This window comes from Lactuca virosa, chromosome 8 (genome assembly GCF_052849685.1).
Source record: "Lactuca virosa cultivar CGN04683 chromosome 8, Lactuca_virosa_CGN04683_v6, whole genome shotgun sequence".
NCBI lineage: Eukaryota > Viridiplantae > Streptophyta > Magnoliopsida > Asterales > Asteraceae > Lactuca > Lactuca virosa.
This window is the reverse complement of record NC_136433.1, coordinates 386,182,229-386,206,360: the sequence shown is the minus strand read 5'-3', so window position 1 is coordinate 386,206,360 and position 24,132 is coordinate 386,182,229.

The window sequence follows — 24,132 nt, the reverse complement described above, 5'->3', positions numbered from 1 at the left end:
GTTCCTGCTCCACTACCATATATCATGTGCCCACAGGGGCATTGGGCCATTGGGGCCCATCCGATGTGCGGGCACCCTAGCCATGTAGGGTGGGTCAATGATTTGGACTCCGCGTCCGAGTCATTCTCTTCCTCCTCGTCATCCTCATTGACTTCCTCGTCAATTTCTTCTTCTTCTAGGTCTTCCATGGCCTCTTCTTTTGGGTCCTCCTCTAGCCAACCTCCATTTCCCTGATTGGGAAAATAGGGGTCGCCCGACAAATGGAATTCGGCCATGTCGTCTGTACGAGAATATAGGTACAAAAGGAGATATAAGAAAATACAATGAAGATTCCACACAATGCCTAAAATACTCCGATAGTATTTTAATTGTTTATGTTTGATTACTTAAAAACTTTTGGGTATAAGTTGGTAAGTTTTAGATTCGTTGTCCACCCTGATCACTCCCAAACACATGTTGGTCGTATTTTGAATAAATATAGTTGATCAGACTATATTTATCCCCAATACGATTACATAACGGTCTGGGTTTAACCGAGATGTCCAACCCTTCTAAAGACTTTTAATTGTTTCTTTTTATGACACCACTCCTAATATGCACACATGCATATGTTTTATTTTTTTCAGAGTATTTTAGTCTCATTGCATTTATAGTTGCATATCTTGTATGGTTATTGAAAGAACCCTTTTCTATACTTTCATATTTCTGAAAGACCCAAACTTTCATACTTGACAATATAGTTACTCCAAAACATGCAACATGCATATTTATAAAATAGTATTTTACATTGATAAAGTCATTACAAAAGATTGGATACAAACCGACTATGTTTTAAGATTTTTACATAACTACCCAGGATATTGTAATTTTATACAAACATAAACTGAAGTACAAAAGTACTATTACAAACTATTCTAAGTCTTCCAACTATACTGGGTGCTTATTGCCTGCATGATGTTAAAACATTGGGAGGGGTAAGCGATAACGCTTAGTGAGTTCAATAATAGATACAATATAACGTTATGCCATATATATACCAATATGGCAGAAGCAAATAGGAGCAAGGAACAACAAAGGCATAATGTGATAAGCTTTCCCTAACAATCATTGATTTGATTCAAAGATTTACAATCATCGAGACATAATAATTTCCACACTTGATATACATCAATAAAGCTTTGGCCCAAATGGCACAGAAGACATACAACTTCAGATTAACCTTTTTTGTAGATTTAAGGCTTACAGTCTTGTCTAGCCTTCTGCCAATGCCATAGAATAGAAATCATTCTCTTACGGAGACATGTTCTACATGGTCAGAGGCTACATACCAGTACCAATATGAATCTAAGTCCTTTCACTGATCACATGGTCAAAGGTATTTCTTTTGCTATTAAAAATAACGAATAAAATAACACGGAAAATACTCAGGAATATCATTCTACCGAAGCCAAAGTGATGCCTATGTCATACACTTCATGGTCAACTGTTCATACCAATACTCAAGTGATGCCTATGTCATACACTTCAAGTCAGAGGTACAACCTTGCTATAAAAATAGCGGAAACAACAACTCGAGATGATAACATGGAAAAGCATATAGCACATATAACACATAACATACAATTGTTCCTACATATTAAACTCACCTTGAATTAACCGAGGGTCAAAATAATAATTTGTGCAGCATTTCGGCTCTAAACATGACTTTCGTCGTTGAAAACCGGGCCCTGCGAGGGTTGGGCTTCGAAACCGAAAAGATAAATTTTTCGGGTCTTCGGGCACTTCGGGGTGTGTTTCGGGCGTTGGAAATAATCCCGGGGCTTCGGGGGATATCAAAATAATGAAAATATAGAAAAGGGGGGTGAAAATGGTCATTTCCCTATTTTCCCCGGGTAATCTCGCAAGGCTCCTATTTATAGGAGGGAAAATCCGAAGGTCGGCCGAGAAGGGACACGCGGCAGCGAGGGTTTCGGACACGCGGCATCAGGAGGCGAAGGCACGCATGCGAGGCTCGGACCAGCTGGCATCGGACAGATGGCTTCTACGCGTCGGACCTGCGAGACCTCGGTTCGGACGGCTGGAAGCTTCTTAGTGGACCGGACTTCGGTCCAATGGGGAAAAAGGGTGACGACTTCGGACCAATCAGCGGTTGCCACGCGAGGTTGTGGTCCAATCAGAAGATGCCACGTGGAGGCTGCATGCGAAGGGTGACGTGGCAGCACTATTCATGCGAAATTTCTCGAAAATTGTGCCAAATCTTGTAAAATCCATAACTTTCTCATACGGGCTCCGTTTTTGACATTCTTTATATGCACGCGTAGAGAAAATTATGCTCTACAACTTTCGTTTAGACTTCGTCGGAAAATTTTGACTTTATTTTTATATTATTATTTTTAACAGACCGGGACTGGTAAATCCGTTAAAAATTCATAACTTCTTCATCCGACGTCTGTTTTCGTCAGACTTTTTACCATTGTACTACTAATGACGAGACCTTCGATTCTCGTTTAGGTTGTGTCGGCTAAAAATCACTCGATCTAAAATTCGAGTTTTTAGCTGTCTACTACTAAGCTGAAACTTGTAAAAATCATAACTTCCTCATACGAAGTCAGATTTTGGCGTTCTTTTTATCAAAATTCTCGGTTTAACGAATACTACGACTTTCATTTAGATCACTAAGGCTAAAAAGTAGTTTATCAAAAACTCACTTTTTACGCCATTCGGCACCGTGCCAGTTTTATCGCGGATCTTCGATTGGTCAACCACTTCTTCGTTATAACTCGAATTTCGACGAGGTTTTCGCCTACATGTTTCTAACAAGATTATCTACAACTTTCAATAATAAAATTTTACTTATTTCAAATTTTATATTTTCGCTAAATTTCACTATTTGGCTTTTAATTGAAATCTCATAAGACTTCCAATAATTTGTGAGTGATTCTAAACATAGTTTTACTTCATTTCTCGTAAAAACTATCTGTTAGAACTCAACACTCAATTTCACATAATATTTCATAATATTTTTAACTTTTTGAATTACATAACACGATTTCAAAACGTGTATGTTACAGTTATATATGCTAGTTCACTATAAACAATGCTCTGATACCAATCTGTCATACCCCCGAACCGGGACGACAGAAACGTCCGGGAGCGGGTGACTTCATCTTATAATATCATAACAATTGATCATAATTGAAACATAGCTATACAAACATCATACATTACCGATACCAACATGCATTGTTTACAACTTTGAGTTGTTCATAAAAAGTACATCCAAAATAACACAATGTATGATATTTCAAAAATACAACAAATATCCAAAAATCCATAGCTGCAAACCTGCTTACTGAGTCCCTGAGAATACAAGTCGTTTTGAAAAGCGTCAACATAGAATGTTGGTGAGTTCATAAGCATGTTTCTAAGAAAACTTTGTAATAGTTTGTAAACTTCCAGAAAATCCAATATTTTCTTGTAAAAATAGTTTGTGAGTCTCGTTTTAAATCATGTATAATTGCATGTGTATTCTTTGTTTATCTTGTTTAAAAATATATAGAGAGTGATTCCCAGAAAATCCTATATTTTCTGTTATACGAAAAGTTGTGGTCTTAAAACCCTAAGACCCGAGTGGTGAAATTCGTTGTGAAATAAACGACACGTATTTTGTACCTTATAAAATGAGTAAAGTATATGTTATGCGTAAATATTAAAAGATTATTGTTATTCTCTATGTGAGTCGTTACAACCATACTAATATGACTAAAGCGCCTGTCTTGACGTTCTTCAGGCGTCGGTTTCTAAAGATGATTGTCACCCTAGACTGGCATGTCTAGCTGTAGCGAGCAGCTCAGGTGTGGGGGTGTCAACCCCGTATAGATCTATACACAATATCCCGCTCTCCCTCCAGGAGGCTCTGGTTATAACTATAGAACTTACGATGTACACAAGGTAGATACGAGTGAAGGAGTGTCTCACAAGAGCCTTAACGGAATTTACGCGAATATTGAATTCCATTATTTAACTTTATAAATAATGTTACTAGTGTATATGTTCGACTACAAGTTACTACATTTTTACCATAACTGTCAAAAATAGCCCATTTTTACTATAAGTATAAAAAATAGCCCATTTTTACAATAAGTGTCAAAAATAATCCATTTTTACTATAAGTGTCAAAAATAGCTCATTTTTACTATAAGTGTCAAAAATACTCCATTTTTACCATAAGTGTCAAACATAGTCCATTTTTACCATAAGTGTCAAAAGTAGTCCATTTTTACCATAAGTGACAAAAATAGCCCATTGTTACTATAAGTGTTAAAAATAGCCCATTTTTACTATAAGTGTCAAAAATAGTCCATTTTTACCATAAGTGACAAAAATAGCCTATTTTTACCATAAGTGTCAAAAATAGCCCATTTTTACCATTATGGCCGAAAATGGCCCATTTTGAGTGAAATCTCCATATTTTTCCATTTTCAAATTTTCATGACAAAAAGTTGCTTTAACACTTTATTGAACATATTGTTGTGATATTTAACACAAATCAAAAAAATCAATTCCTTTCACCTAGTAACTTGTTTTCATTTTTGACAACCACCAAGATAAATGAAACGATATCAAGGTAACTAAGCTCCAACAACTTGAGACTTAGCAAAATCTCGAGTTCTTGGAGTGTAAACATGAAATATCAACATTTCATCACACATAAACACACATACACACAAATACATGCAAATATACAAAGATCTTTCACAAGAATAGACTTGTATGCTCCCCCAAAAGAAATAAAACTCGAAAATAAGGGGTATGAAGCTCACATTAGGGCTTTTTCGAAAAGTAGAGGAAAAGGAAGGAGGTTTTCGGCCCTAGCTTGCTTTCTTTGATGAGATTTTTAAATTTATGGTGTTCTAAGAGCAAAATCACGAAAATAGAGTGGTATGAGGGAGGATTTTAGTGTAAACTTGGAATAAAACAATAGAGTTTACCAAGAACTTACCAAGAGTACAATGCTTGAAGAAAACTGTAACACCCATAAAATCCAAGCCAAATTTAAAACTTTTCAAAACATCTAAAACCAACAGTTATTACAGATTTGTTTTCAAAATAGTCTATATCAGAGTTTTTCCCAAAAACATAAACAAAACATGAGGAGCTGTACGATCATGCCTTCGCCTTGCCGATCCCCTGGTGTATCTGAAACAGTAAACCGAAACTGTAAGCCCGAAAGCTTAGTGAGTTACCCCCAAAATACCAACCTCATATAACCATAATCATATCGTATAAACAAATACAGAACAACATGCAGGACGAGCCTTCAGCTTGACTGGACCGCCTCGCAGGGCCTACAGCCTATCTGGACCACTCCCGAGCCTTCGACATGACTAGACAGCCTCGCAGGGCCTACAACCTATCTGGACCGCTCACCGGGTATGTTGGCCTACAGCACAAAGCAGGACCGCCTCAACCTAACCCGTAATCGACAAACATGTGCACATAACTATCATACACTAGCTCATATCATATAACAGTCAAACCGATCTAACAGATCACTAATCATAGCAACATTCCAATAACCGGGATACATACCTAACTGGTCACTAACATAGCATCATCCTATAACCAGGACACCGACCTAACCAGGTCACTAAGCATAAGCATATCACCATCCTAACTAACAGGATATAATCAATAAACATATCATGCCATAATCCAGATACAAATCCATAAAGGGCCGACCTTGGTGCCTTAGACCCTGTTGATATAGTAAGGATAACTCACCTCGCAACTATCAACTCGAAAAATAAGTTCAACCTCTCGGATCACCGACGCGAACTCCACCACCTATAGTTACCATCAAACCATGTTCATAAATTTCCAATTTCCCAAAATGCCCCCAGAAGTCAACTGGTCAAAGTCAAAGTCAAAGGTCAAGGTCAATAATCCATGTTGACCACAACTCGTCGAGTACCCTTAGCTACTCGCCGAGTTCCTTGCATAACTTGTCAACTCGCCGAGTCACTAGAGTGACTCGTCGAGTTCCTACGGTTTGCGGCCGTAAACTCCTTGGCCAACTCGTCGAGCTTCCCTTACAACTTCCCAAGTTCAAATGTGTCCAAGGGTTGGGAAAAACCCTAGCCGACTCGCCGAGTCACCCAACTGACTCGCCGAGCCCACGACTATCTTCATCGGACTCGCCGAGTTGACCATGCAACTCGCCGAGTCCCTTCAGTCCTTCATCTATACAAATGCTTTTTAAGCCATGCTAAGGTTTCATATTGCAGATCCAACTTCCCAAGGCATGTTTATCACGTGAAGTTGCAAACTTTACGTGCATGCAAAGATCTAAAGTCTTAAAATGACAAAACCAAGCTTGCAAAGAAGTCTAACACTAGAGGGAAGGTTCAGGCTTGCCAAAGCTGAAAAATTTATGGACCTAGAGATCAAGGAGAGTCCAGATCTGAAGTTACAACTTCATATCTTCGCTTATACCCAAGAATGTCTCCTTATTATGCTAGAAAAGCCCCAAAATCCACCCAAAAGAGATCTAGAATGAAATGGGGTTAAGATAAAAACTTAATACCTTCCCAAGAGATGCCAACTGAAGTAGATCTTGATTCCCACGAGTTCCTTGCTTCAATCCACTTGTTTCCCCAAGCTCTTTTCACCAAGAATCCTCTTCCAAAGCTTAAAACACACAATGGAGCACACATACACGTACTAGGTTTTTGCTGAGCTCTCAAGGGACTGTAAAGAGGCTGAAGGAGGCCTATGGTTCTTTAAATATGGTGCAAAACACCGAAGATTAGGGTTTCATCCCCCAATACCTACTCGTCGAGTCCATTCTTGGACTCGGCGAGTAGGTCACTTAAACACGTGGCCCGACCCGCTGCTACTCGACGAGTCGGGCAACCAACTCGTCGAGTAGACCTTGAAATCAAGAAAAATCTTATATCAGAATCGGTACCTGAGAATCAGGGCGTTACAATTCTCCCCCATTTGAACTATACTTCGTCCTCGAAGTCTGCTGCGGTGAACAATTCCGGATAGTGCTCCCGCATCTCTGCCTCCAGCTCCCACGTCAACTCGGATCCCCTTCGATGCTCCCAATGTACCTTTACCAAACGTATCTCCTTGTTCCGCAGAGCTTTCATCTTCCTCTCCAGTATGGCCACAGGCCTCTCCACGTAATTCAGGCGCTCATCGACCTGAATATCGTCCAACGACACCACTGCCTCCTGATCCATAATGCACTTTCGCAACTGCGAAATGTGAAAGGTGTTGTGGATCCGACTAAGCTCACCCGGTAGCTCTAACTTGTACGCCACCTTACCAACCCTGGAAATGATCCTGAACAGCCCAATGTATCGGGGACCCAATTTTCCCCTCTTCCTGAAGTGGGTCACACCCTTCCAGGGCGAGACCTTCAGGTGTACCATGTCCCCAACCTGGAACTCTAACTCAGATCGGCGTCTGTCGGTGTAACTCTTCTACCGACTCTGAGCCGTCTGCAGTCGCTGCTTAATCTGTTCAATCTTCTCAGTAGTCTGCAAGACTACCTCCGTCCGACCCATCACCCTGTGTCCGACCTCACCCCAACAAACTGGGGTCCGACATCTCCGCCCATACAACAACTCAAAAGGCGGGGCGCCAATGCTGGAATGATAGCTGTTGTTGTAGGCGAACTCTGCAAAGGGTATGTGGGAATCCCAGCTCCCACCGAAGTCAATGACACACGCCCTCAACATATCTTCGAGGGTCTGAATGGTCCGCTCGCTCTAACCGTCGGTCTGCGGATGGAATGTGCTAAAGTGTAACCGCGTGCCCAGTTCCTTGTGGAACTTCTTCCAGAAACGGGAGGTAAATCTAACATCCCGGTCGGAGATAATGGAGACCGAAACCCCATGGCGAGCCACGATCTCGCGGACGTACACGTCGGCCAACTTCTCGGCCGATGAACTCTCCCGTATGTCCAAGAAATGGGCACTCTTGGTCAATCGATCCACGATGACCCATATAGCATCAAACCCCTTCGTCGTCCTCGGCAACTTGGTAATAAAGTCCATCGTGATCTGTTCCTATTTCCACATGGGAATCTCCAGGTCAAGCACCTCTCGACGTACCATGCGATTTCTCGCTTCATGCATGGCCACCAGTAAGTCAAACTCAAATCCCGATACATCTTGGTGGCCCCCAGGTGAATAGAGAAGTGAGACTTATGAGCCTCCTCCATCACTGTCTGTCTGACCCCACCAGACATCGGAACCCATACCCGGCCGCATCGGGTCAATAATCATCGACTATCCTGCACAAACCGGGTGTTCTCGCCCTTGATCCTCCCCATCTTCCAGTTCTCCGGTCGCATGCCCTCCACCTGAGCATCCCTGACCAAGCTCACCGGCGGAGAATCCACCGCTATCCTCATACATATCGCTGGGGTGGAAGGCCCAGCTGACTTGCGACTCAAAGCGTCCGCCACCACATTCGCTTTACCAGGATGGTAAAGGATCTCGCAATCATAGTCCTTGACTACATCCAGCCACCCACGCTACCTCATGTTCAGGTATGGCTGATCCATGATGTGTCTCAAGCTCTTGTGATCCGTGTATATGGTACAACGGACCCCATATAAATAATGTCTCCATATCTTGAGAGCGAACACTACTGCTCCCAGCTCCAAATTATGACTAGGATATCTCGTCTCATGCGGCTTCAGCTGACACGACGCATAGGCTATCACCCGTCCTCTCTGCATGAGGACCGCCCCCAAACCTGTGATGGATGCATCACAGAACACCACAAAATCCTCCACTCCCTCCAGGAGTGTCAAGACTGGAGCCTCGCACAAACGTTGACGGAGAGTCTCAAACGCCCTCTACTGCTCTGGGCCCCACCGGAAATCCACCCCCTTCCTTGTCAGATGAGTGAGGAGTACTGCAATCTTAGAGAAATCCCGAATAAATCTCCGGTAGTACCCTGCTAATCCCAGGAAACTCCTGATGTCCGAAGGAGACTTCGGCACCTCCTACTGCATGACTGCCTCGATTTTGGCCGGGTCAACCAAAATCCCCTCCTAGTTAACGAGATGTCCTAGGAACTGGACCTCTCGCAACCAAAACTCACACTTTGAGAACTTGGCATACAGCCGTTCTCGTCTCAGAACTCCCAACAACTCCCTGAGGTGCTCCTCGTGTTGTTCTTGGGTCTTGGAATACACCAATATATCATCAATAAACACTATGACCGAGCGATCAAACATCGGTCGGCAGACCCGATTCATCAGGTCCATAAAATACTGCTGGCGCAATGGTGAGCCCAAACGGCATCGCCACGAACTCGTAATGACCATAACGAGTCCGGAACGCGGTCTTATCCACGTCCTCCTCTCTGACCCGGACCTGATGGTACCCCGACCTCAAATCAATATTGGAGAACCAAGATGCACCCTGCAACTGATCAAAGAGATCATCTATCCTCGGGAGTGGATAACGGTTCTTCACCGTCAACTTGTTCAACTCCCTATAATCAATGCACATCCAGTGCGAACCGTCCTTCTTCCTGACAAAGAGGATCAGTGCTCCCCATGGAGAACTGCTAGGTCTAATGAACTGCTTGCCCAGCAGTTCCTGCAGCTGTGAAGACAGCTCCTGCATCTCGGGTGGCGCAAACCGGTACGACGCCTTGGTGATAAGAGCCGCACCCGGCACCAGGTCGATCCGGAACTCAACCTGCCTCTCCGGAGGTATCCCTGGCTACTCCTCAGGGAACACGTCGGCAAACTCCCTAACCACTGAAACCTCTGAAACTGAAGTCTGATTCCCCACCCGCGCATCCACCACATACGCTAGATAACCCGCACACCCGTGCTGAATGTACTGTCGAGCCCTGACAGCTGAACAAAACCCTAATCCCACTCTGGTGCCCTCGCCATATACAATCAGTTCTCCCCCACTTGGGGGTCGAACTACCACCCGTTGGCCCTCGCAATCTATCATGGCACCAAAACGACTAAGCCAATCCATCCCTACAATCACGCATACCTCCCCCATGGGAATCGGTATCAAATCTATCGGGAAGGACACTCCGAAGATCTCCAACTCGCATACTCAGTAGACCGAAGAAGCAGAAACTCCGTGTTCGTTGGCGATAGAGACTCGCAATGGACACTCCAGCTCGACTACTGGTACACTGAACTCCCTACTAAACGACTGAGATACGAAGGACCGACTCGCCCTCGAGTCAAATAAAACCAACGCAGGAAAATAGTTCACTAAAAGCGTACCTAATCACAGGTACAACGGATAAGCATAAAACAAATATAATAAATGAGATAAAGGATAGAAACATACCAGCAACCACATCTGGTGCTGCCCTGGCCTCCTCCGCTGTAAGCTGGAAGGCACGCCCCTGAGTCTTTGGAGGCTCTGCCTTAACTGGTCTCCCATCTACAATCCTCAATGTAGCCGGCCCTGGAACCTGCGCCTGCCTAGCTGCGAGCTGCGGGCAGTTGGTCTTTACGTGACCAACCTGATGACAATGATAGCATATCCTTATATCCGATGCAGGGGCGGACTGGCGACAGTCCCTAGCATAGTGCCCCTCTTTTCCACACTTGTGGCACCCACTACCCGCTCGACAAGCTCCAGAATGACTCTTGCCACACTTTCCACAAGTACGACTCTGCTGACCCCCGGTCCTAGAATCAACAGTCTTAGACCGCTTTGGCGCTGGCTGAGACTGTGTCGGGGCCTGATGCTGCTCCCTCAACTGCAGCTCAATCTCCAACTCACGCCGCCTAGCGGCCTCCTGTAGATCCATTAGGGTATCACATCGTTGTGTGGCTACAAGCTGACTGATGTTCGTCTTGAGCATGCTCAGATAACGAGTCATTTGAGCCTTCTCGGAAGCAAACTCCGGGTAAAACATCACCCTCTCAGTAAACATACGGGTGATCTCCGTCACCGACTCCCCATCATGTCTCAAACTCAAAAACTCCTGGGCTAAACGTTCCCGCTCGACCCGTGGAATGTATCGGGCGCGGAACATATCCCTGAACTGCTCCCAAGTAACAACAGCTCTCTGGTCATCAGTGTACGACCCTGTCGTCAGCCTCCACCAGTCCTTGGCCCCGAGCCTTAGCATGTTCAGGGCACACCTGACCTTCTGGTTAGTAGGACATGAACACGTGAAGAAACAGCCCTCCACGTCAGATAACCACCTCATGGCTCTAATCGGATCCTGGGTACCATCGAACGTCGGGGGCTTCGTGTTATCGAAGTCCTGGTACTGGAAGCCCCGACTGGCTTCACCTCCTCCCGCCGCTATTACAGCCGATGCAGCTGCAGCGGCAGCTGTCTCTGCAAGGCTACGTAACGCTCGTCGAAGTACTCAACCATAGCGGTCTTAATAGACCCAAACAACTCCGGCAGCTGTACCCGGAACATAGCAGCAGCCTCATCATGCAGGATCTCTCGAATTCTGGCATCCAACTCCTCTATACCCATCTGCACCACAGGGTCAAGTGTTGTTGGCCCCTCCTGGCCTCCGTCTCCTGATCCTGATCCTGAACCGGATCCAGTCGCAAAGCGTCTCGTTACCACCATACTGAAAGTATAACAGGAAGACATCAGACAATCCGCATAAATACCTGGAAACCAACTCCCAACTAAACCCTAGGGGTTGTGACTTCCTTGCTACGCATATGGGTCCTGTACTTTCAGTAGTACGGGCCCATACTACCTTCCACACCTACCCATATTTGTCTCAAGTATCACCACAACACCCTAACAGTATATATAAATATAGCGAGCACTCAATCCTCACTCCTAGAGGAATGCTAAATATCTCATGACTGACCTATCGGCCTCACACAACCCACTCATCCATGAAATTTCCACCAAGCCCGTAGCACTAATGTATGCTAGCCATACATAACGCTGGACCCTATAGACTTTCTAATATCCAATCCTACCCTAAGCCCTAGTCATTAAGAACAGAACATAAGGCCAAATCAAACATTCTTGGGCTATAAGATCTTATTTATGTACAGCCGTGATGCATACACTAAGCAATTACAGTAATGATGTCAATCTCATATAAGGAAAACCCTAGGCTAGCAGGCATCATGTAATCAGGAAATTCTATCATGAAATTCCTAAAGATCCATATCCTAGTACTAGCATGTTGTTCTAACATATCACAATATCAAATAACCGTATGGTATTTTGGGGTCTACTTACTGGCTTCGGCTGATCGTACACCCTGCATCCTCCTTTTCTCATTTTGAAAACCATTTTAAAATTTATTTTGAAAATCCTTCCTTAGTTTGAGACTGGACTCACACTAGTGTTCATCCAATTCACTCAAACCAAGGCTCTGATACCAACTTGTAACACCCATAAAATCCAAGCCAAATTAAAAACTTTTCAAAACATTTAAAACCAACAGTTATTACAGATTTGTTTTCAAAATAGTCTATATCAGAGTTTTTCCCAGAAACATAAACAAAACATGAGGAGCTGTACGATCATGCCTTCGCCTTGCCGCAATCCCCTGGTGTACATGAAACAGTAAACTGAAACTGTAAGCCCGAAAGCTTAGTGACATACCCCCAAAATACCAAACTCATATAACCATAATCATATCGTATCAACAAATACAGAACAACATGAAGGACGAGCCTTCAGCCTGCCTGGACCGCCTCGCAGGGCCTACAGCCTATCTGGACCGCTCCCGAGCCTTCGGCATGACTGGACCGCCTCGCAGAGCCTACAGCCTATCCGGATCGCTCACCGGGTATGTTGGCCTACAACACAAAGCAGGACCGCCTCAACCCAACCCCCAATCGAAAAACATGTGCACATAACTATCATACGCTAGCTCATATCATATAACAGTAAACCGATCTAACAGATAACTAATCATAACAACATCCCAATAACCGGGATACAGACCTAACCGGTCACTAACATAGCATCATCCTATAACCAGGACACCGACCTAACCAGGTCACTAAGCATAAGCATATCACCATCCTATCTACCAGGATGTAATCAATAAACATATCATGCCATAATCCAGATACAAAGCCATAAAGGGCTGGCCTTGGTGCCTTAGACCCTGTTGATATAGTGAGGATAACTCACCTCGCAACTGTTGACTTGAAAGATAAGCTCAACCTCTCGGATCACCGACGCGAACTCCACCACCTATAGTTACCATCAAACCATGTTCATAAATTTCCAATTTCCAAAATACCCTCAGAAGTCAACTGGTCAAAGTCAAAGTCAAAGGTCAAGGTCAATAATCCATGTTGACCTCAACTCATCGAGTACCCTTAGCTACTCGCCGAGTTCCTTTCATAACTTGTCAACTCGCCGAGTCACTAGAGTGACTCGTCGAGTTCCTACGGTTTGCGGTCGTAAACTCCTTGGCCAACTCGTTGAGCTTCCCTTACAACTTGCCAAGTTCAAATGTGTCCAAGGGTTGGGAAAAACCCTAGCTGACTCGCCGAGTCACCCAACTGACTCGCCGAGCCCACGACTATCTTCATCGGACTCGCCAAGTTGACCATGCAACTCGTGAGTCCCTTCAGTCCTTCATCCATACAGATGCTTTTTAAGCCATGCTAAGGTTCCATATTGCAGATCCAGCTTCCCAAGGCATGTTTATCACGTAAAGTTGCAAACTTTATGTGCATGCAAAGCTCTAAAGTCTTAAAATGACAAAACCAAGCTTGCAAAGAAGTCTCACACTAGAGGGAAGGTTCATGCTTGCCAATGCTGAAAACTTTATGGACCTATAGATCAAGGAGAGTCCATATCTGAAGTTACAACTTCAGATCTTCGCTTATACCCAATAATAGCTTCTTATTATGCTAGAAAGGCCCCAAAATCCACCCAAAAGAGATCTAGAATGAAATGGGGTTAAGATAACAGCTTAATACCTTCCCAAGAGATGCCAACTGAAGTAGATCTTGAGTCCCACGAGTTCCTTGCTTCAATCCACTTGTTTCCTCAAGCACTTCTCACCAAGAATCCTCTTCCAAAGCTTAAAACACATAATGGAGCACACACACGTATTAGGGTTTTGCTGAGCTCTCAAGGGACTGTAAAGAGGCTGAAGGAGGCTGAAGGAGGCTTATGGTTCTTTAAATAGGGTGTAAAACCCCGAAAATTAGGGTTTCATCCCCCAACACTTACTCGTCGAGTCCATTCTTGGACTCGGCGAGTAGGTCACTTAAACACGTGGCCCGACCCGTTGCTACTCGACGAGTCGGGCAACCAACTCGTCGAGTAGACCTTGAAATCAAGAAAAATCTTATATCAAAATCGGTACCTGAGAATCGGGGCGTTACAAAAACTTATTGAGAAAACACACACAAACCCACGATTTTTGAAGAAGAAAATGGGAGAGTTTCTTGAGTTTTGAGAGAGAATGAGATAAGAGTGTAAGTTAGAAGAGAAGAGTGGAGAGAGGATGGGGAGTTCGGCTGATGAAGGGAAGAGAGAGGGGGTAGTTGTTGGGTTATGAGCATTCTAACACTCCTAAGTGTACATGCAACCCTAAATACCTTGGATCTATGTTTTCTCTATTATACATACTATTATGAACATCCAAGGTATTATCCTAATCTAGCATACAAAATAATAAATATAACAAGATAAAATACATACCTCTTTGATGTAGAATGTCTTCATGAAGCTTGAGTGCCTAGTGCCCCAAGTGTGACACCTCAAATGGTTCACACAACACCAAATACACTTGGAATAACTTGAGAGAAACTTGAACACTCCTTGAAATCGTCTAGCCCTCACACTCACACATTAGTGCACGATTTCTTGAGCCATGGGATTCTTTTATATGGTGGCTATTAGGGTTACACCATGTAACTCATAACTTTACCCATTCCTTATGCTCCATGGATTTTAACCTCCATGGAGTATCCATGGGTCACCCCATGGACTTAGTCCAACATAAGGAATCTTGGATCACAAGCCCACATATATAAGAATGAATGATTTACACAATCAACCCATATATTTAATTAGTCTCCTTTTGATCACTTAATTAATTCCAAATTAATTCTTGAACAATACTAATTAAATAACCTTATTAATATATTAGAACTTATAATATATTAACCAACCTTAAGTGTTATTTCTCTCATTATAGTCTATCCAAATGCATGATGCCATGCAACCCAAATGGACCATGCCGGGTCGGGTCAAGTCTTACCAATTATAGTTATGGACTTAGACATTAATCCAACAGTCTCCCACTTGGATAAGTCTAAAACTATTATTGCGTATGACTTCAGGAACCGATCAGCAATCGTAGCTCTCAAAAGCTTCTGTCGAACTCTGACCATATCGATGAACTCTGACCTTTGTCAATGACTTGTCCATTAGATAAGGGATCATATATTCCTCCATTCTAGATATCATATGGACTGAGACATGGATTATCAATCATTCTCTCTGTCCATTTGTTGTTTCCCGATTTCCGATTCATTATGACTGCCTGATTGAACAAATCAAATCAGTCCTGGCTTGGCCAAGCACTCACATGTATCATCTTTAAATCATCGAGGGGCCCACAGATATCGCTTTTATCCCGAAGGTAAAAGGAATGGATAAACTTCGACTCATATGGCTTGTTCTACTACTTGTTGAATCATACACAAAGGCACGTTTTATAACATCGAGTTACCAATGCGTTTTCGTGCAATCAATGTATAACCAACTCATAGTAACAACTCATATCTCTAGGTTTGAAGAATATAAGATATTATCGTCTCATGATCACTCGTGATAAAATCCATGAAGTGATTCAAATGAGCGCGGGTTGAATCCAATACTCAGAACTTATGAGCACTCATGAGTGTTGTAGCACCACTTTGTCCACCAACTTGGACCTCTACAAACCAACCCATGACAGTCTTGATTCATATCTACTTCCAACATATGACCGACTGTGGATGGTTTGAATAACTTAATCATTCAGGAAGAGCGACTTAGTTATTCTGGAAGTCAAAACATGCAAAGTGAAACACAAGAATAAATGAATCAAATATGGTATCAAACCCTATGAATATAAATAAACACTTTTATTTATCACCATACTGATTACTCATTATTCATTGTTTCGGTTTTATCAACTTTATACTTGAATTTAAAACAATAGTTGTCCCATGCTCCAAGCATGTACACTATGTTTTCTAAACACTAGTCATGCTATACACCAAGTATGCATACTATGTTTGTCTATGATCTTTACTTTGTAAAATAGATCAATTGAACATCACTCCAATGATCCTCTTTTCACAGTCCCAAATCCTTACTGCAAATGCAAGAATTCCAAATTCATGCCATTTACTGAAATCTGGTAGATTCTAAACTTATATGCATTGATCCTCTTAATGATTATGCACGAAGTCAGAAAGACTTGACAACACTCATTACAGAGCATTCCAAAGGAGATCAGCTCCTTGGAAACATCCTTCTTTCATTAAGTTTGCTAATCTTACACAGATTGAATAATTTCTAACTTTGAAACATTTCCATATTCCATTTTGATTATCACTTCTGAACAAGAGTTGCCTCCTTACAGATTATGTCAATATGGTCCTTCCAGAATTAACATTATACTTCCAACTGTCCTTGAGCAACCAATCTTTGGTAAACCTTAGATTTTCCTCGACAATTGCTTAATCACTTTAGTCATATCCAATTCTAGACCTTTTCCCTTCATAATGCCCCAGGCATTTGGAAAATTTTAGAAAGGATGAATATAGCACATGTAATCGATCATATATCCGAAGCATATGGGACACGATTCATGATGTCTCACATAAAGACTAAACCAGTCTTTTGCTATAATATTTCCATTTCAATTTGCCAAGTTCTCAAAATTCAGATTATGAAAAGGGATGCCGTAATCATAATCGAATTTTAGAACGCAAATAATGGACCCATATATAGAATTTCCTTATGTTAAGCCATTCCAACATGAAATTCATATATATATCCTTGATTAAATACGATTAAAATCTCAATCTAAGCTTTTATAATTGAAATGAAGTATAATTTCCTCTCCCTTAATTATAGCAAAACAACTTTTTCAACCCCTGCAACCTCACGAATTGAAACTTTTGTTTTCTATAACTAACATTGCTAACTTGCAACCTTTGTCATAATTATCATGCTCCCACTAACATGATGATTATTAGCATAACACTTATGCTCCCACTAGCTTTGACATGTACTCATAAATCAGCTGACTTTCTTACCAAAGTTCAGATTTCTGATACTAGATTGTTTTGATAAAACTTTATCAAAATCATACACCTCTCTTAGATAACTCACATGTGTGTCTAAACAATTTTAGAACTATGAAAAGGGATGCCGTAATCATAGTCTCAATTGTTTAGACCTTTGCCACTTCTCACAAGTCCATGTTAGTGTGCCGGTAAACCACACACGCTCCACTAACGACTTTGAGAATGCAAATATCACAATTGCTATCTAGCTAAAATCTACTTAGTGAAAGTGTTTCCTCACCATCATTTTCATGAATCGGAGAGAAACCTTATGACACTTAGATTTAATAGTGTATGTGTTCTTATCCATGTGAATTTGTCAAAACCATAATCACAAGACAAGGTTAGTGACAAATCCAAACTCATATTGATTAAACTTGTGCAATCTTAAATTCTTGCCATTTGGCAGCTCAGGTGCCTGCCATTGCTTCCAAGTAGTTGTGCAACCAATTGAGAACTCTCAGAACTCCTATGCAAAGCCAACTTGAATAGGCACAAAAATTTCAACACGATAGGTTATAAACCTCAAGTCGTGTGCTAGTGAAGGACTTTAGGTTTTATTCTTGATTAAGTCTTGAAACTTTCAAGAGCTTTAAGACTCCCACTGTCCTCTTGACATATAAGACTCCCTTGTCAAATATTCAAGAGATAGTGCGGATTCTTTATCAAGACTAACACTTTACACAATTGGCCTAAGTTGGTCTCTGTTTTATCCAAAACATCACAACTTACCAATTTCAAATGTACAAGAGTAGATAACCTTTTACTCTTACATTTGACTAGTGTTAACAAACCCTCTTTAAGATATGTCACTCAAGTTACAATCTTGGAGTATGACTCTAAGAATTGTTTTGGAACGAAGTATGACTTATCTTTTTGATTTAACCATTTCAACAATTCATGACTCCTCTTCTTAGTCATAAGAATGCACTAAGATGACTTTAGAGGACCAATTGTGATATGGTATCTTAATCATTAAGATGATCATAAACATGATACTAAAGTACTCTCCCATCTTTTCAGATTTGAGAAACTTTTATCTTTCTGCCATACTTTGATTCTTCTTATTCGTTCTGTCTCACATTGAAACTTCTCCAATGCTACAAACTTATACTTAAACTTATAAGTATAACCATATTTACTGAACTTAAGTAAATCATGATGAATAGTCTTCTTGATCTTTTGTGGTGGACTTGACCAGTGCACAAGAATGTGTACTCGATCCCTTAGTCCTTTCCTTATTCACATAAGGAATTAGTCTTAATTTTCCAAGCTGAAAGTTCTCATTCATCATACTGTACAACTTGCATGATTCCAAGTTTCGGTCCAATTGAACCTTGGGTGATGAGAATCTTTCCTTATTTGGTAATATTAGACACTACCACAACCGAAAGAATCAAATCCATTTTTCCAATATTTCTATCAATGGAATCTTATAAGCGACAACTTTTCACAAATGCCATTGTAAGGATACTTAAAATAAATAAAATCAAAACCTTTTTCTTTTATTTTAAAACTTTGCGGAAAAACTTATCCTTACAATCCATATGAAAACCTTGTTGTTATCTATTCCTAAGCAATATAAATATCATAACTCTTAAGTAATAGCCCAAAATTCTGATCACCGAACCATGCGATTGAAATCCATCTTCGCGATCAGAATCAGCATGTACTTAATAGAGTTAGACAATGGACTTTACCTGAAGTAGAGCCAAACTTATTGACTTTAACATCCTTAGGTAAATTTGGCAGCTTTGTAACCAATGCCCCTTCCTTTGGCAATAGTTACCTATGGACCCTTGATAATGGGACTATCTCAGACTTTGCCTCTCTCTTTACCATTGGGTCAACCGAGTTGACTATGGCCGATCCCTTTCCATTGGGAAGAGAGAGCTTTACTGGATATCCAATGTCATCATTGTCAATGTCCATAGCGTTTTAGGAAGTTGATCTTAGCAAATAGATAAGATCATTAAGGGTCTTGTCTTAGTCTGTTTCATAGGATTCCCAAAAGAACTCACTATGTGACTTAGAAAGTAGTTGAGCCACCAACTTTCTCAAGACTTTGACACCCAACTCTCCCGGCTTGTCAATATGTGACTACATTTCCAAGATGTGATCACACCTAGACCTTGCCTTGCCAATAGGGCTTGAGTGACCTTAAACTTTTTAGGAACTTGTGGGTTAGGGAGAATAATTGGAGGAGGTGAAAGAAGTATGATATCCATGGGACATCATCTTCATTTAGGAAAGCTTGTTTCAAGAGATTTGGGAAGATCATAAATGTCTAGACCAGACATCTTTTTGGGAGATATTCAAGATAGTTGATTTAAAGTCCTTAATATGACACCCAATATGAAATATTAAGGCTAGTACCCAACAAACTATTTTATAACTTAGAAGAGGGATGCCATAATCCAAGCTATAAAATATTGAAGGTAGGTGAATGACGATTCACCAATTTCCACCATGAAAAACGAAATAATTTATTAGGTTTTAATTGGATTTGAAAGTCCTAGATCTTTGAGATTCATTGAACTGTTCAAAGGCATGTTTCAATCTCGAGTGTGCCCTTCAGGTTTTGTGACTGGGATGCCGAGGATCACAAAACAAGGTGTGAATAACCATGCAAATATACTTGGTACCCTTAATATTTACCCCTTAATCAGTGTGCCGGTTAACCACACACGCTCCACCGATACTATGATAAATATTAAGTTACCCTTTGCCTACCTTGTTAAGTCCAGGTTAGTGTGCCGGTTAACCACACACGCTCCACTAACGACTTAAGCAAAGTGCAAAGTGTAATTTCATGGGTTAGCACCAAATTCACATTTTCCTAAGTAACTAAGATTGGGTATTAATAAGAGTTTAGTTACTTAGTATTTATCATTAATACTTTTAATGAAAGGAGAATTATAGTCCTTGTCCTACCCGTTCGGCTAACGACCCTCCACCAGTCAAGGAAGCGGTGGGTGAGAGTGGACACCCATTAAACTGCCATTTTATAGGCAGTAACCTGACTGACTTTACTCTTATACATATATATAAATATTATTAACTTATAATATTATAAAGTATAAGGGTTGAATTTTAACTTTTAAAATTCTAAGGGCTAACTTGGAATTAAAGTATTCATAAGTGAAAACTTTTCAAATTCCAAAACTTGAGGGCAAGTTTTGAAACTATTCAAAACTAATTAATTCCATAACTTATGAGTTATGGAATTAAAAAAAAACTAATTAAAGTAGTTTTAATTAAAAAAAAAACTCTTCAAGTTCCATAACTTGAGGACAAGTTATGGAAGACTTTAAACTAATTAATAAAACAAAATAACTTTTTTTTATTGTAACTTATGGAACTAATTAAGGTTACACTTTTTTTTTTAATTTAATGAAGAGACTCTTGAACCTCCATAACTTGAGGACAAGTTATGGAGTCATAAAACCATTTAATTAGAACTAGACTCTTCATTTTGTAACCTTTGCCAACTTTTATGAGTTTCATGATTCTTAAATGTGACTTTTCATATAACTTGAGGACAAGTTACAAAAACACACTTTGGAATCAACTCTTAGATTAAAATGGATTGAAAACAACTATTTCACACAACTTTTCTATTAATCTAAGAACCTCATAAGAACAAGATAATTCAAATCATCAATCTTCAAGAAATTAGCATGAACATACAAACTAATACAAATCTTGAAATTATGACAATTATCTTAGAAATTGGATTAGCATGAACATTACCACATCAAAAACAAGTTTATAAGTCCAAAAACATCTTAGGGTAATGTTCCTAGTCCAATTCCAGCCAAAACAATCGAATATATGCATCCAACTCGATTTTTCAGCTACTTTTGCAAGTATAACAAGAAAACAAACCTGGCTCTGATACCACTGTTGGGTTATGAGCATTCTAACACTCCTAAGTGTACATGCAACCCTAAATACCTTGGATCTATGTTTTCTCTATTATACATACTATTATGAACATCCAAGGTATTATCCTAATCTAGCATACAAAATAATAAATATAACAAGATAAAATACATACCTCTTTGATGTAGAATGTCTTCATGAAGCTTGAGTGCCTAGTGCCCCAAGTGTGACACCTCAAATGGTTCACACAACACCAAATACACTTGGAATAACTTGAGAGAAACTTGAACACTCCTTGAAATCGTCTAGCCCTCACACTCACACATTAGTGCACGATTTCTTGAGCCATGGGATTCTTTTATATGGTGGCTATTAGGGTTACACCATGTAACTCATAACTTTACCCATTCCTTATGCTCCATGGATTTTAACCTCCATGGAGTATCCATGGGTCACCCCATGGACTTAGTCTAACATAAGGAATCTTGGATCACAAGCCCACATATATAAGAATGAATGATTTACACAATCAACCCATATATTTAATTAGTCTCCTTTTGATCACTTAATTAATTCCAAATTAATTCTTGAACAATACTAATTAAATAACCTTATTAATATATTAGAACTTATAATATATTAACCAACCTTAAGTGTTATTTCTCTCATTATAGTCTATCCAAATGCATGATGCCATGCAACCCAAATGGACCATGCCGGGTCGGGTCAAGTCTTACCAATTATAGTTATGGACTTAGACATTAATCCAACAGTCTCCCACTTGGATAAGTCTAAAACTATTATTGCGTATGACTTCAGGAACCGATCAGCAATCGTAGCTCTCAAAAGCTTCTGTCGAACTCTGACCATATCGATGAACTCTGACCTTTGTCAATGACTTGTCCATTAGATAAGGGATCATATATTCCTCCATTCTAGATATCATATGGACTGAGACATGGATTATCAATCATTCTCTCTGTCTATTTGTTGTTTCCCGATTTCCGATTCATGATGACTGACTGATTGAACAAATCAAATCAGTCCTAGCTTGGCCAAGCACTCACATGTATCATCTTTAAATCATCGAGGGGCCCACAGATATCGCTTTTTTTGAAAGATGGGCTAACCGAGTTTGGAGAGGTATTCGGCCCAAAGGTTGGCCCAAAAGATAAATTTTGATTTTTGTTTTGGCCCAATAAGCATTTTCGGCCCATCAAGGTTTAACAAATGGTTTTTCGGTTTAAGGAAAGGGCTCAATAGATATTTTTGATCCATTATGGCTCCTATAGGGGTTTTCGACCCAATGAGATTAAGTGGAAGGGTTTTTGGCCCAATAGGAGGCCCAATATTGATTTTCAGTTCGATGAGCCCAAAAAAATGATTTCCGGCCCAACGATGGCCCAAATATGGGTTCTCGGCCCATATAAAGGTCAACCAGGGGTTTTGGCAAAAAAGGGCCCAATAGCGGTTTTCAGCCTTGGAAGGACCATTAGAGAATTTTCTGGCCCAAAAGATAAATTGGAAGGGCTGCCGGCCTATTAGGGCCGAATAAGAAGGTATTGGTCCATTAAGAGGTTTGGACCGATAAAGCTTGGGTTAAGGCCCAAAGTTGAGTGGACATAGCTTATTGGGTTAGGTTTTGGGCTTACACGAGGAGGTTTCGACTAAAATCACAATTTTTGGATGTATAAAAAGATATAGCATTGAAGTTTGCTTTATACCAAATGTAGGGTTACAAGATTACACAAAGAAATTATCTTGCACAAGATAGAAATCATAACCATAATTTGCTAGTTGTGACATCATCCCCCCGTTAGAGGGAGTTTCGTCCCAAAATTCTTTTAAAAGTAATCCTTAAGAACTAGAGAAGAGGTGGGGGTATTGGTGAATCATCTGATCCTCGCGTTCCCATGTGAATTCAGGTCCGCGTTTGGCACTCCATCGAACCTTCACAATCGGAATGCGGCTTTGTTTCGTACGTTTTAATTCCTTATCCATGATTTCGACCGGTTCTTCAACGAACAGGAGGTTTTCATTCACCTCAATCTCGTTGAGTGGAACAACGAGGGTTTCGTCCGATAGGAATTTCTTCAGGTTCGATACATGAAAAACAGGGTGTACGTTGCGAAGCTCCGTTGGTAGGTGCATCTTGTAGGCTACCGGACCGATCCTGGCAAGGTTCTCGAATGGTTCGATGTATCACGGATTTAACTTTCCCCGTTTTTAGAACCGTATCATCCCTTTCCAGGGAGAGACTTTTAGCAGCATGCGATCTTCTACTTGAAATTCTAGAGGCTTTCGCATTTGGTGTGCATAGCTCTTCTATCGGTCTCGAGATGCCTGGAGCTGTGCTTTGATCTAGACGATTTTCTCAGTTGTTTCCCGGATGATCTCGGATCCTGTGAGTGTGCTATTTGGTACCTTTCCATTACCAGTTGCATGTCTCCTACCTCAGCCCAACAGAGAGGTGATCGGCATTTTCGTCCATAAAGGGCCTCAAATGGAGCAACTTTGATTCTTGTCCATTCCTCGCAAGGCTTCATTTGCGACGTTCTCTCGCTTCAAGGATTCCATTTGAGCCTCCTTAATTTGTGAAGACAAGTGGGAATGGATGGTCATCGTTAGTGTTCTTACCCGGCGGCTCGAGTATTCTTTTCGGCTTAGGGCATCGGCCACCACGTTAGCCTTGCCTGGATGGTACTTGATCTCGCATTCGTAGTCGTTCAGCAGCTCAACCCATCGCCGCTGCCTCATGTTTAGTTCTTTCTGGTTTAGGATATGCTGGAGGATTTTGTGGTCTGTGAAAATGGTGCACTTTGTCCCGTAGAGGTAGTGCCTCCAAATCTTTAGAGTGAAGACCACAGCTCCCAGCTCGAGATCATGAGTGGTATACTTTACTTCATGGCTCTTCAGTTGTCTGG